Source organism: Prionailurus viverrinus, chromosome B1 (genome assembly GCF_022837055.1).
Source record: "Prionailurus viverrinus isolate Anna chromosome B1, UM_Priviv_1.0, whole genome shotgun sequence".
Lineage (NCBI taxonomy): Eukaryota > Metazoa > Chordata > Mammalia > Carnivora > Felidae > Prionailurus > Prionailurus viverrinus.
This window is the reverse complement of record NC_062564.1, coordinates 145,132,161-145,147,604: the sequence shown is the minus strand read 5'-3', so window position 1 is coordinate 145,147,604 and position 15,444 is coordinate 145,132,161.

Genomic DNA, 15,444 nt, shown 5'->3' with positions numbered 1-15,444 from the left:
CTCTCGCTCTTTCTCTTCCCCCTGCCTTCTTTTTAAATGAAAAGGTGAACATACATAATGCTTACCAAGTATCAGACAGTGTTCTCACCACTTTATGAATATTAACTCATTTAATCCTTGCAACATGCCTATGAAATAGGTGCTTTATGCCTCCACTTTATAGATGAGAAAGCTGAGGTATGAAGAAGTTACATGGCTTGCCCAGGGTCACCCAGCAAAGCCAGGATTCAAAATACGTAGACTGCTTCCAGAAGCCAGGCTGTTCACCAGGCCATTCTGACTCTTCATGGTTATGACTTACTAATAACTGCCAGAACCAAAGTTCTTCAAACAAACTAACAAAAAATGCATTGTTAATGTTTATTATGGAAAATATCAGACATATAAAAAATAAGTAGTGTAATGAACCCCCTTGTACCCATATCTCAGCTTCAACAATTATCAAATCATTTCTAATCTTGTTTCATCTGGAACCTTAGCCCAATAATGGATTATTCTGAAGCAAATTCCAGGCATCACATCATTCCATCTGAGTGGAATAATTTCTTGAGTGCAGTGCTAACAGATCTTTTTTTAATAACAGCTTTATTGAGATATAACTCACATATCATAAAGTTTACTCACTTTAAGTATACAATTCATGGGGCGCCTGGGTGGCTCAGTCGGTCAAGCGTCCGACTTTGGCTCAGGTCACGATCTCACGGTCCGTGAGTTCAAGCACCGCGTCGGGCTCTGTGCTGACAGCTCAGAGCCTGGAACCTGCTTCGGATTCTGAGTCTCCCTCTCTCTCTGACCCTCCCCCGTTCATGCTGTATCTCTCTCTGTCTCAAAAATAAATAAACATTAAAAAAAATAAGTATACAATTCAATGGTTTTTAGAATAATCACACCATTGCACAGTTATTACCACAATCAATTCTAGACCATTTTTATCACTCCGAAAGAAGCCTCATCACCATTAACAATCATTGCCCATCCTCCCTCCCCTTGCCTCCCCCAGCCATCAATCTCTATGGATTTGCCTGCTCTGGATATTTCATATAAATGGAATCACATGATATGTGGTCCTCTGTGACTGGCTTCTTTCACCAGCATAATGTTTTTAAGGTCCATTCGTGTTGTAGCAGATATTAGTACTCCAGTCCTTTCATGGCTGCATAATATTTCATTATGTTCATCCCTTCACCAGTTGATAGACATTTAAGATGTTTTCACTTTGTGGCTAATCTAATAATGATGCTGTGAACATTCGTGTTCAAGTTTTTATATGGATCTCTTTCCATTTCTCTTGGGTATTTACCCAAGAGTCAGATTTCTGGATAGCATAGTAACTCTATGCTTAGACTTTTCAGGAATTGCCACACTGTTTTCCAAAGTGACACCATACATATTCCCACCATCGATGTATATGAGTGTTCTAATATCTTCACATGCTCACCAACGCTTGCTATTATCTGTCTTTGGACGGTAGCCATCCTAGTGAGTGCAAAGTGGTACCGCATTGTGCTTTTGATTCTCATTTCCCTGGTAGCTAATGATGCTGACAGTCTTTTTTATGTGGCTAGCAGATATAAACCTGCAGGCTCTGCCACTTGGGGATTCTCTCTGGAACACCTCTTTTAATTCTAAAATGTTCTCTTTCCTTTTACCAATGAAATGTTCATCCACTTTGGTGCCTTATTTTCTCTTTCACCCCTGTTCTCCATAATTCCAAATTCCAAACTTAGTGTCTAGCCAGAGACCCCCCACAAAGAACTACTTTTTCTACGTAGCTGCTCCACGTTTTACAGTCTTTGTAGTACTTCTCACCATCTCTAATAATCTTGCTTACCTCTTTATTGCCCGTCTGCCCATACACACACTAAAATATAAGCCCCATGGGGATAGAGACCCTGTCTATTTGTTTACCACCATATCCCCAGTGCCTAGAAAAGAATCATAGAAGAAATTCAATAAATATTTGGTGACTGAGTGAATAGTTCCTAGATTGTAGAGTTCTTACTTAATTTTGTTATGCTACGTTATGTATGCATTGCACACTAACATTTCACAGCTCTTTAAAACAGAGTGCATTTCCTTACAAATCAAAACCGCAATGAGCCATCACTTCACACCAGTCAGAATGGATAACATTAGCAACTCAGGCAATGACAGGTGTTGGTGAAGATGCAGAGAAAGAGGAACCCTTTTGCATTGCTGGTGGGAATGCAAACTGGTGCAGCCACGGTGGAAAACAGTATGGAGGTTCCTCAAAAAATTAAAAACAGAACTACCCTATGACCCAGCAACTGCAGGATAAAGGATAATGTATCCTTTATCCAAAGGATACATTTGTTCTGTTTTGAAGGGGCACATGCACCCCCATGTTTATAGCAGCACTATCAACAATAGCCAAAGTCTGGAAAGAGCCCAAATGTCCATCGACGGATGAAGGATAAAGAAGGTGTGGTATATACATACAATGCAGTATTACTCAGCAATCAAAAAGAATGAAATCTTGCCATTTGCAGCTATGTGGATGGACCTAGAGTGTATTATGCTAAGTGAAATTAGTCAGTCAGAGAAAGACAAATATCATGTGACGTCACTCATATGTGGAATTTAAGATACAAAACAGATGAACATATGGGGAGGGAAGCAAAAATAATATAAAAACAGGGCGGGAGGGAAAAATACAAGAGACTCTTAAATGTAGAGGACAAACTGAGGGTTGCTGAAGGGGTTGTGGGTGGGGAGATGGGCTAAATGGGCAAGGGGCATTAAGGAGGACACTCGTTTGTTAGGATGAGCACTGGGTGTTATACGTAATGGATTAAGCACTGGACTCTACTCCTGAAATCATTATTGCACTAGATGCCAGCTAAGTTGGATATAAATTTTAAAAATAAATAAATAATAAAAAATTAAATTAAAAATTAAATAGAATAAAATAAGGTGCATTTCCTTCTGAAATACAGAAGAGCCAAATACATCACTCTTCATCATAGCGCATTTATAAATGAAAAGGTATCAGTAACACTAAACCCTTGACATCTATGATTGAAATGTTATGCAAGACAGGTAAATGGTGTTTACATACAGACCATAGTTTTACAGGGATGTGCTTGCTCTATTATATGAAAAAGAGCAAGACACAATTGTGTGTGTGTCACATCATGGTCACAAATGGGTTTTTATTTTTTTAATATAATTTATTGTCAAGTTAGCTAACATACAGCAAGTGTGCTCTTGGCTTTGGGAGTAGATTCCCATGACTCATCACTTACATACAACACCCAGTGCTCATCCTAAAAAGTGTCCTCCTCGATGCCCATCACCCAATTCTCCTCTCCCCTGGTCCCCCCATCAACTCTTAGTTTTTTCTCCATATTTAAGAGTCTCTTATGGTTTGCCTCCCTCCCTCTCTGTTTGAAACTATTTTTCCCCCTGTCCTTCCCCCATGGTCTTCTGTTAAGTTCCTCAAGTTCCACATATGAGTGAAAACCTATGATATCTGTCTGTCTCTGACTGACTTATTTCACTTAGCATAATACCCTCCAGTTCCATCCACATTGTTGCAAATGGCAAGATTTCATTCTTTCTCATTGTCAAGTAGTATCTCATTATGTATATAAACCACATCTTCTTTATCCATTCATCAGTTGATGGACACTTAGGCTCTTTCCATAATTTGGCTATTGTTGAGAGTGCTGCTATAAACATTGGGGTACATGTGTCCCTATGAATCAGCACTCCTGTATACTTTGGATAAATTCCTAGTAGTACAATTGCCAGGTCATAGGGTAGATCTATTTTTTAATTTTTTGAGGAACCTCCACACTGTCTTCCAGAGTGGCTGCACCAGTTTGCATTCCCACCAAAAGTGCAAGAGGATTCCCCTTTCTCCACATCTTCACCAACATCTGTTGTTTCCTGAGTTGTTAATTTTAACAAATCTGACTTTTGTGAGATGGTATCTCATTGTGGTTTTGATTTGTATTTCCCTGATGATGAGCAATGATGAGCCTCTTTTCATGTGTCTGTTGGCCATCTGGATGTCTTCTTTGGAAAACCGTCTATTCATGTCTTCTTCCCATTTCTTCACTGGATTATTTGTTTTTCAGGTGTTGAGTTTGGTAAATTCTTTACAGATCTTGGATACTAATCCTTTATCTGATATGTCAACAAATGGGTTTTTCTTCTTTTTAATGCTTAAAGAAGAGATGGGAGGAAATAAATTAAAATGTTTACAGGGTTGTGTTTTGGTGGTACTATTAAGGGCCACTGTTTTTTCTCTCTCCTTCTTTCTACTTTTCCACATTTTCTAATTTTCTATCATGAACATATGTCACTCTAATGATAAGAAACAAAACTAACTCTATTAAGAAAATCTAACCATAATTAGCAATCTCTGTTATGCTCTCACCATAACATAGACTAGGCATTTTTACTGAATTTTATACAATTCTAAAGCAATACTTTATAAAACAAAAACATCATGCCACAATTATTTACATTACCAAGTTGATTAGGGTAGTTTTCTCTTTATAGTAATGTTCCTGCCTAAACAAAAGATGAATGAATAAAATAATGGAGCTAAGACAACGATCATCAGTGACTACCAGTCATTATGTATCCCCTGATGGAAGAGCACAATGTAAGCTACGAGTAGTCTTGACAAGAATTTTCCTTAAAATGGATTAATCTTATAAATTATCTGCTTACAGGAAATACATAACAAATGATGCTACAGGGGTGCAAGAAGCAAAATCCAGAATGTGCAAAACTCTATATGACAGATAACACATTTCTCTTTAACAACTAAATTACAGAGGAATAAAATGAATAGGGAGGTAGGAGGAAAGATCCTATAGACTAAAAGTAACATAAGAGACATATCAACCAGTTGCAATAAATAGACCTGCACTGTCCAGTTTGATAGTCACTAGTCATTTGTGGCTCGAACTGAGGTGTGTAACTCCCTGATTTCAAACTATATTAGAAAGCTATAGCAATCAGAGCAGTATGGTACTGTCACAAAAACAGACACATAAATCAATGGAATAGAAAGCCCAGAAATAAACCCACATATATATGGTTGGTTAATCTATGATAAAGGAGGCAAGTATATGCATCAGGGAAAAGATAGTCTCTTCAATAAGTGATGTTGGGAAAACTAGAAAACTACATGCAAAAGAATGAAACTGGACCACTATTTTACATCATATACAAAAATAAACTCAAAATGGATTAAAGGCTTGAATGCAAGCCCTGAAACTATAAAATCTCTAGAGGCAGTAAGCTCTTTGACATCAGTCAGCAATATTTTTTTGCACAAGTCTCCTCCTTTACATCAAACTAAAAAGGGCTTGCACAGCCCAGAAATCCATCAACAAAACAAAAGGAGATATTTGAATACCATATAACCAATAAGAGATTAACATCCAAAATATTAACTTACATAATATTAAGAAACCCAATTTTAAAATGGGCAGAGCACTTGAGTAGACATTTTTCTAAGGAAGACATACAGATTGGCAATAGACACTTGAAAAGATGCTCAACATCACTCATCGTCAGGAAGTGCAAATCAAAACCACAATGTGATATCACCTCACACTGGTCAGATTGGCTGTTATCAAAAAGACAAAACATAACAAGTGTTGGTGAGAATGTGGAGGAAAAGGAACCCTTGTGCCCTGCTAATGAGACTGTAAATTGGTGCAGCCACTGTGGAAAACAGTCCGGAGGCTTCTCAAAAAATTAAAACTAGAACTACCCTACAATCCAGCAATTCCACTTCTGGGTGTTTATCCAAAGAAAACAAAAGCACCAATTTGCACTCCTATATTTGTTGCAGCGTTATTCACAATAGCCAAGATATGGAAGAAACTAAGTGTCCATCAGTAGATGAATGGATAAAGAAAATATATATATATATGAAACATGACTCAGCCACAAAAAAAAAAAAAAAGAATGAAACCTTGTTGTTTGGGACAACATGGATGGACCTAGGGAGTATTACGCTAAGTGAAATAAGTCAGAAAGAGAAAGACAAATACCGTATGATTTCATTTATATGTGGAATCTAAAAAGCAAAACAAACAAACAAAACAAAACAGAAACAGACTCAGATACAGGGGACAAAATGTTGGTTACCAGAGAAGGGAGGGGTTGAGGGAAGGGGCGAAATAGGTGAAAGGGATTATGAAGTACAAATTTCCAGTTATAAAATAAGCCATGGGGATATAATTTATAGCATATGGAATATAGTCAATAATATTGTAAGTTATTACAATGTGCACAGTGACACATGGTAACTAGATTTATCATGGGAGTCAGCATATATCGTAATATATAAAAATATCAAATTGCTATCATGTACACCTGAAAGGAATAAGATATTGTAAGTCAATTATACATCAATAAAAGAAAAATTGAGGTGTGTAAAATATATACCAGATTTCACATCGTTAAGGAAAAGAATGCAAATATTTAAATATTTTATCCTGATAAATGTTGAAATGATAATGGTAATATTTTTGATATATTAGATTAAATAAAACATTAAATCTACTTTTACTTTTACTTTTTAAATTAGCATTAAAAATTCATACATAGGTTGCATTATATTTCTATGATAGTCTGGCATTATTGATATTATTCAGACTCTGATTTCAGCACAAAAGTTATTATATAAATATATAATTGTTCATTGCTCATTGCTTTAGGTGCGATTGTGGCTCTGGTTTTTTTTTTTAATGGTCCTTATTTGTTAGAACTATATCTGAAGTATGTAGGGACAATATGACATTATGACTAGAAATTGCCTCAAAGTAATGTGAAGGGGGAAAACGAGTAAGGGTATAGATATATAAGGTTGGCCATGAACTGGTCATGTTGAAACTTGGCAATGAATATGGGGTTCAGTGCCTTAGTGTCTCCACTTCTGCATATGTTTGACATTTTCCATGATACAAAAAGAAGGGGGTAAGCTCGGGGTGAGGCTACAACTGTGGGCTTACTTTTAAGAAGAGCAAGATAGTGAGTAGGATGCCATGTCACAGAACCCCAGCTAGTCATGCTTCCTTAGAGACTCCCTTAGTGGCTAACCCATCCTTGATCTTGAATCCTTCTTCGGTGCCCCGACTCCTTTCTGCTATTTAGCTTTTACTCTGGAAATATATCCTTGAGACTCAACTCTCTTACCACAGATCCTTTTCTTGGAGGACCTTAATTTTGTATTCCAGTTGCCATTGCTGGGTACAAATCACCCCAAAACTTGGTGGGTTGAAACAACAACAATCACTTTCTTATTATCTCTCAGGGATCAACGAAGTTGAGCTGGGAAGTTCTCAGTCTATCCATCTACTTAGGAGATGATTGAAGCTACAGCCATTTGAAGATTTCCTCACTCTTAGGTCTGGCAATCAAGGTTGACTGCTGGTTGGGATGTCAGCTGAGGCTGTCAGCCAGAACACCTACACGTGGGCTCTCCAAGTCATCTGGGTTTCCTCATAGCATGGTGGCAAGGTTCCGAGAGCCGGCATCCCAATAGTATCCCAGGCAGCAAGTCTATAAACTTTATGACCGAGTGTAGGAAACTACTTCAGCTATAGTCACCAGCCACCCACATTGAAGGGGAGAAAAGTAGGTCCCACCTCTTGCTGGAAGCAGCATCAATGTCACATTAGAAGATGAGCATGCGAGATGGAGATCTTGTCACAGCCGTCTTGGAAAACTCAGCCCTACTTTAGATCCCCCTATGTACATTTTGTTCCTCTGGTGCTGACCAGCTTCCAATTACCAGCAAGCCAAAGAGCATTTTTCTGCTTAGGACTATCACTCACCTGGTCCCACTCTGTTTGCAAATTCCCCATGGCGCCACTAAAACCAGCATCATTCCAGTATGGGTACTGCCTGCTCCCAGACTTCTGCCTCTACCCCTGAGCCCTCACCGTTCCTCCCTCCACTCAAGCCCATTTCAAAATGTATAAGGACAAAACTGCATATAACACTGCTCACATACTCTAGAAAATACTCCACCTTTACAAACCCCATCCAAGAAATGCAAACAGGCAGATATGAAATATGGTGGTAATAGACATGCTTAATTAAATTTCAAAACTATTCAATGACATGTTTATGTCATTACTATATAATGGACAATAAAAGTCCTCAATGTCAGTAATCCTAAAAAAAGCTCTTACTTATAAGTACCAGGTAGAAAAAAAAAAAAAAAAAGCATCCTGCACAGAAGATTCCTATCACCGGAAACATTGTGGCACCCTCTGCTGTCAGGAAACAGAGTTTAAAATTACCCTAGGTTCATTTTCCTTGAAGGATTCTCCAGCATCCTTATACCATAGGCTGTCAACCATCTTATCCAGATGTAAAAGCTTAAATCAGAGACTGGGGGAAAGTTAGGGGACTTAATTCAGGCAAGACAGTAAAGAATGAAAATCTAATCAGTGTGCAAAACTGAATGGTAATAAGTAGGAAAGGAAAAATGGAGCTTGGAAGAGAATCTCAAGAGGTAGCAGATACCAGAGACACCACAGGATAGCTATCTGAACATTTTACATAACTTTATCTCGGCAAATTACCCATGAAACACAGAAAGGTGAAATAAGTTGCCCAAGGTCACACAGCGAGTGAATGGTAGAGCTAAGATACAAACCCCAGCAATCTGTCTCCAGAGCCTGTGACCTTGAACACTCTTTTCTACTGCTTAATAAACAAGTATGGCTACTAATGGGGAGGGACTTTCTTTAAATGTATCAAGAATTATCATTATCATTATTGCTCTTACCTAAAAGAAAACTGCGAGGAAAATTACTTGCCCCTTAATAAGAGAAATTAGGAAGAAATCCAAGTCTCCCATTCACAATTAAAGCCATTCTAAAGTTTGGAAGATTCTTTTCCCTTCTAAATTTAGGAACAAATTTGTTCTTTTGAGAAAGCAAAATGTATTACAATGACCCCCAAGCTAATGTCCCTCATCACAATCTCACGAAATCTGTCAGCTGGTTTTCGGAAAATGAGGTCCTCCTACAAGCTCAAGGCTTATACATCTGGACTGATTCATCCACCAACCAACCAGGCAGCTGAGCAGATCGTCACGCAGATACAAAGACTGGTTCACTTGCCAGGTGAAACCTTTGTGGAGGCAGGAGAGAAAAGGCCTTTCCCCATAAAGGACAGAACAATCAATTCGTATCCTCCATCATGAAAAATTAAGTCAAGCAGATCTGGGTCAGGATGAAAAGTATGTCCAAGGGGTTGGAGAGCTCTGGGCTGCGGGCTGAATAAAACAGGACTGCATTCCTGGTATGGTGTTAGAAGAACCTCATAGTTCAGTCAGCCCCCAGATGGTAATGGTAGAGCCTAGACCCTATTCCAGTGTTGGAGACTTGGGGACACTGGTACAATTCACTGGGAGCACATGCGGTAGATCACCTAAATGCTGCCAACAGGAAGATTATGAGCCTAATGCCTACTGAGGGCTCAGTGTGCGCCGGGCACTATCCTTAGTGCTTTATCTTATGTAAACCTCACAACACAAACCTTATGAAACTGCTACTGCTATCCTTATTTTACAAAATAAAAGGTGGTTAAGAGCTGACCCAAGGTCACACGCCAATATGTGTTAGATTGAAAGAATTTGAACCTCTGTCTCTCCGCTTCCAAAGCCCATGCTATGTCTATTATATCAAGCAGACCATGCAACAAACAATTCATGACATTGAGTAACTCTGAGAATTGTTTATGGCCCTCCCCTGAAATTTTAGACTAGACCAGAAGCCCAGATGTCGGGATCCACAAATACACCTAGATTGTGATACCCAGCTATGACACTGGGCAGTACATCTTGGAGGAGACACCTCTTCTGTTTACTCCTCCATGTTTTACCTTCTTCTCCCCTAGTCTTCATGTCTCCCTTCCCCCAACCCAGGTCCTCTCTCTTGATCTTTATGTCTTGGATGGGTATTTGTCAAAAGGGACAATCCTATTTATTCCAGCATATATTTAGCCCAACACATATTTAGTGAGCCACAGAGGAGATAATGGTGCAGAAAATCAAGAGAAAGTCTTCCTTTGCAGGTCTCTGTAGAAAGCCTGGGCAAGGAAATTTAAGTTCGCTGGGCTTCAGTTTGTACAAGCAAAACCAGAGTGTGTTGGACTATACAGTCTTCTAGCTCTAAAGTCTATAATTCCGTTACTTTAAACAAATTTGTTATTCTTCACAAATGAAATGGCCCCGACGAAATACATTAACTTACAAAGAAAAAGGTCAAAAGAAAGGGATAGATTCATTCTAACAAATTCTGTGCTTTGCCCGGACAACATGATTTGATTTAAAAAAACAAAAACAAAAACAAAAGAAAGTGCACAGACTTACACCAGCCAGTGCTGCTTTCCTCTCAAAATGACGGAGTGGAAGGTGGGTCTTGCCTGGTGCCATGGTTCACCATCCCTGAAGGTCAGGCCAATTTTAGAGTCTGTACCAGAGATTATTTACCTCATCCTTTGCAAATTACATTCAGCCCACAGGGGCTCACCTGATTCAGATTACCTCCCATCCAAATACCAGGAAATAGGGCTGCCTCAGGGTCTTTGAAGGAGGATTTCTCTATATTCTTGCCTCAGCTCATCAATCCTGCCCCCTTTAGAAGTACTGGGAAGAAAAACTTCCATCCCTCCTTCCATGGGTTCTCCATTCAACCCACGCCACCAGAGGAGAGTTACAGGATGGTGGTGAGATTTGAGAAAAAGCCACTGCACAGGTGTGGTCTAAGCCCTTTCCAGGGCTCTAGCCTCGCCCCAGGCAGCTGCGGTATTTATAATTCACTGCTCCTCTGCCGAGAACAGAGCCTCCCCTGTAAAAGGGAGGCCTGTAGCCTGTGACCTTATGGGTAAACTCAACTGAGAGCAAGGAAGAACAAACTCAATCTGGCCTTAGGTCCAAGCCACAATCCCCTTTCCAGCTTTAGCAGCAATATTTGACTCCCATATTTACTTCCCAATTGATTTAAAACTTGATTCAGAACTCTGGAGAAATATAACCCTTTAAAACTTTAAGAAAGCACAGATCATATTAAGTTCAAAGTCACACGCGGTGTGACTCTAAAGGAAATTAGAATTCAACACGGGACATTAACATATGCATAATCTAAGCAAGGCAGACTGGAACAAATGCCAAGTAGAGATTTCAGGCAAATGCTGTCATGATGCCAAGTGGGAGGTGGGGAGAAGGGGGTGGTGACCACAGTCCAGGGCATTCAGGGCTGTGTTTCAGAAAATCTTTTGGTGCTGTGACCAGGCCCTGAAAGAAGACCCAGAACCGTCCTTTCCTTTCAGGGTTCTCCAAGCTCCATCAGGCAGGCTTAGTACCTCAGGGTCCCCAAACACATGAGGATGAGGAGCCAATGCCAAGCCCCACCTAAATCCACTCTACTGGCAATGGCTGGACTTACAGGCGCTTCTAGACAGGCTAAGAAGTCTCTTTACCACACTTAGCTCATTCTGAATTCGGACTCCAGAAAAACAGAATATGTAAGACAAGGAAAAGAACAAAGAGTGAAAATGGGACAGAACAGTTCGTTGGAAGCAAGTTGGTGATTAAGAAAAGTTTTGACTCCAGGGCACCTGGGTGACTGTCCGTGAGGCGTCTCTTGATTTTCAGCTCAGGCCATGATCTCATGGTCATGAGATGGAGCCCCATTCTGGGCCCCAGACTCCAGGCTCCTGTGCTCCAGGACATGGAGCCTGCTTAAGATTCTCTCTCTCCCTCTTTCTCTACCCCTCCCACCTGCCTCCCCCTCCCACCCACCCCCACACACAGGCACTTGCTCTCGATCAAAAAAAAAAAAAAAAGTTTTGACTCTAATTTGAATATATGTTGTTTGTGTCTACGGGCAGGGGGAAGTGCAATCAGTATGAAGCTTTGATCTTGATCAGAGGTTTACAAGAGTAGATGCTTGGCATTCCTAGGCAACATTATCTGGGCAAAAGCAATCCTTAATGAACTGAGAAATGGCAGGTGCTCCACCAGGGACCCAGTGTATCACATATCACAGACAGGGCCTCTGTTAATTGACATCCATAGGAATCTAAGCTTAAATTCTTATTCTAAAAGAGAGAGCATACAAGTCACAGGCTTACATATCTCCCAAAGACCATATTTTTGTGGTCCCTGTGTGACAGAACTAAGCCAAAAATTGTCCTGAAGAGGCTGTTTCTAAGGACATCTTCCTTATTGAGCCACTTAACACTAAGGTTAGAATTCAGCCAAACTCAGCCAAATTCAGCCAGATTCCTTCAGCACTTTCTGTTGGCCACACATCCACCTCTCCCAGCCAGGAACGATTTGAGGTCACTTACTGTCATACTCACTTTTTTATAACCCAGCTCTACATATTGTGTCTGGCACAAAACCAGTGCAAAGTAAGTATTTGTTAAATGCGATAAATGAATGGATAAACCGAACGACCAGATTCCAGCATGACTTGATTGTCTTCTAGTTTGAGAAAGGTATGATTCCATCATATTTCAATCAATATGTTCTAGTGTTAAACACTTGGGGGGAGTGTCTTCAACCAATTTTTGTATAGTATGTGTGCACACGCTTCTATCAGATTCTTACATATGATAGAAATTCAACAAATTCTTTTTTCTTTTTCATTTATTTTGAGAGATGGAGAGAGAGCAGGGGACGGGCAGAGAGAATCCCAAGCAGGCTTCGCACTGATGCAGGGCTTGAACTCACCAACCATGAAATCATGATCTGAGCCAAAATCAAGAGCCACCCAGGAGCCTCTGAATTCAACAAATTCTTATGAGTAAGATAGGAGATGAAAAGCTCCATCACTGTCCTCAAAATGTCTTAGGCTTTCTCTCACCCTGATCCTGATCAGTTAGTTACCTCCTGTGTTTTGTCTTTCATGAGTCAACTCCTAGAAAGCTTTCAGTAGTTCTAGTCGTACCCCCAACTCAGACACAGCTTTGTCTACAAGAAGCTTTATATACTGTTTGATGTGCAATGTTGAAATGCGGGGAAAAGCAAAAATTGAACTATAATAAATGAAGTACTAAATCTTTTAAAACTGGTACAAAGTGTTTATAGTTTAGAAGAGGGAGAGAGGCGTGTGGTGGCTCAGTCAGTTAAACATCTGACTCTTGATGTCATGATCTTGCGGTTTCTGAACTCAAGCCCTGCATCAGGCTCTGCACTGACAGCATGGAGCCTGCTTGGGTTTCTGTCTACGTCACTCTCTGCTCCTCCTCCGCTTGCTCTCTCTCTCACAAAAAAGGGAGAGGGAGAGAGAGAGAGAGAAATTACAGAATAATTTTGGATATTAATTAGCATTCATGGAAAAGGTAAACTTTAAACTGGACTATGAGGAAGTGGCATTTTCTAAAAATGATTGTTCCATGAAGGAACCATGTGCACAAAGGAGCAAAAATTCATAGGTAGTGTGTTATAAAAATATATGTGAAAGAAGAACGTAAAATAAAACTGAAAAGATACAATGGGAACAAGATTGTAAAGATTTCAAAGTAAGGAATCTGGGCTTAATCGAATAAACATTAGTATACCTGTACATTATTTTGACCAAGACTGCAATGAGTCTAAGCTTAGGAAAAGTAACCTGGCGGGATGGATATAAGGGGAGACAAACTGAAATCAGATGTAAGACCATCAGCTAGGTGTAAGATTATTATGAGAATGAAAAGGGATATGTAAAAACAAACGAACAAAAAAAGCAGACCTGCCCAAAGGTGGCATTTAATCCAAAGGATTAACTGGACAAGCACAAGGAAAAGTCCACATGAAAATGACAGTAAGAAACAACTCCACTTAAAATTCAGTGAATATAAGGCAAACAGCAAAACCTTGAAGAGACTTTCAGCAGAGACGATGAAGGAAATGGCATAAAGAATGACATCCCCCACTTCAAATTATGCACTACTGATCACCTATTAAGTGACAAGCACTTATAAAACAGGATCTTGGCTCCATAGTACTCACATTCACTTTGATTCGTGACCAAAACTTCAAAAAATTAAGAGAAAATTAAACATGTACACATTATAAAAATGTTTAGTGGGGGAAAAAAATCTTGGTTTTAAAATCTACAATGCCACAAACATACTACTACTTCGAACACAAGCTAGTTAGTATCCCACAGAGCTCCATTTACTAGTTAAGAAGGCTCTGAAAGCTACATTAAAAAAAAAAAAAAAAAACTTCATGCACACTCTTTGATGATAAAACAATGAGTTTCTGTACACCCTGATATTCATAAACGTACTGAATTACTGGCTTTTGAAATGAGAACATAATAGATATGAATTCTGTGGCAAGGCAACCTTATTTTAGGGACAATTCTTTCATGGACAATTCTACCATACTTAAAATCAGACTAAGCATTTAACATTTCTCTAAGCTTTCTTAAAGTCTCTGAGCAGAAAAAGAAAAAAAAAATGTCAAAATGTAAACTATTTACCTCTGGAAGATGAGATTGTGAGTTTTTCACCTTTTCTTACATATTTCCTACAATAGATATTTTCGAACATTGAATTCACATGTCATGGACTTATCTTTGAAGAAACCCTGTGTGCTACAGCCTAGACTTCAAGAGCGTGAGAAAAATGCTTCTAGCACATGACTGCATGTCAACACGTGGTAATACATTCATTCTGCATTATTTTGGACAAATTTGGATCCTCAAAGATCTAAGTAATCAGGTTTTGAATTAAAACACCTAAAAATGGACAGTCTATCAAATCATGAGCTCCTCCATGATAGAGGACTTAGCTATTATGTAGGTAGTTTAGCAAAATAGAAGTTTGAGTCAAAGGCAGTGTGGTGTGGTGTGTTTGGGGTCACAGACCTAATTGAATTCCCAGCTCCCAACATTTAATAGCTATCATTTACTCAAGCATATCATTTAACCTCTGAACCTCAGCTTTCTCATCTATAAAATGAAGACAACACCTACCCTACAGAATTATCATGCCAATCAATGCTAATGCATAAGCCTGGCATGCAGTAGATGCTCGAAACACAAAGTTTTGTTACTTTTCTATACTCACTCCTACTCAAGATCCAATGATCCTGTGATTAAAAGCAGTATGCTTTTAATTAGCTTAGGGTGACATAACAGAACCAAAAAGTATTACTAACAGAGAGGCATCCAACTCTTGATTTCAGCTCAGGTTGTGATCCCAGGGTCATGGGATGAAGCTCCGCATCAGGTTCCACGCTGAGTGAGCATGGAGCCTGCTTAAGATTCTCTCTCTCCTCCTCTGTCCCTCTCCTCCACTCATGCTCTCTGAAACAAATCTGAGGGGTGTCTGGGTGATGCAGTTGATTAAGTGTCCAACTCTTGATTTCAGCTCAGATCATGGTATCACAGTTCTTGAGTTTGAGCCCTAGGTCCAGCTCTGCACTGTCAGCTT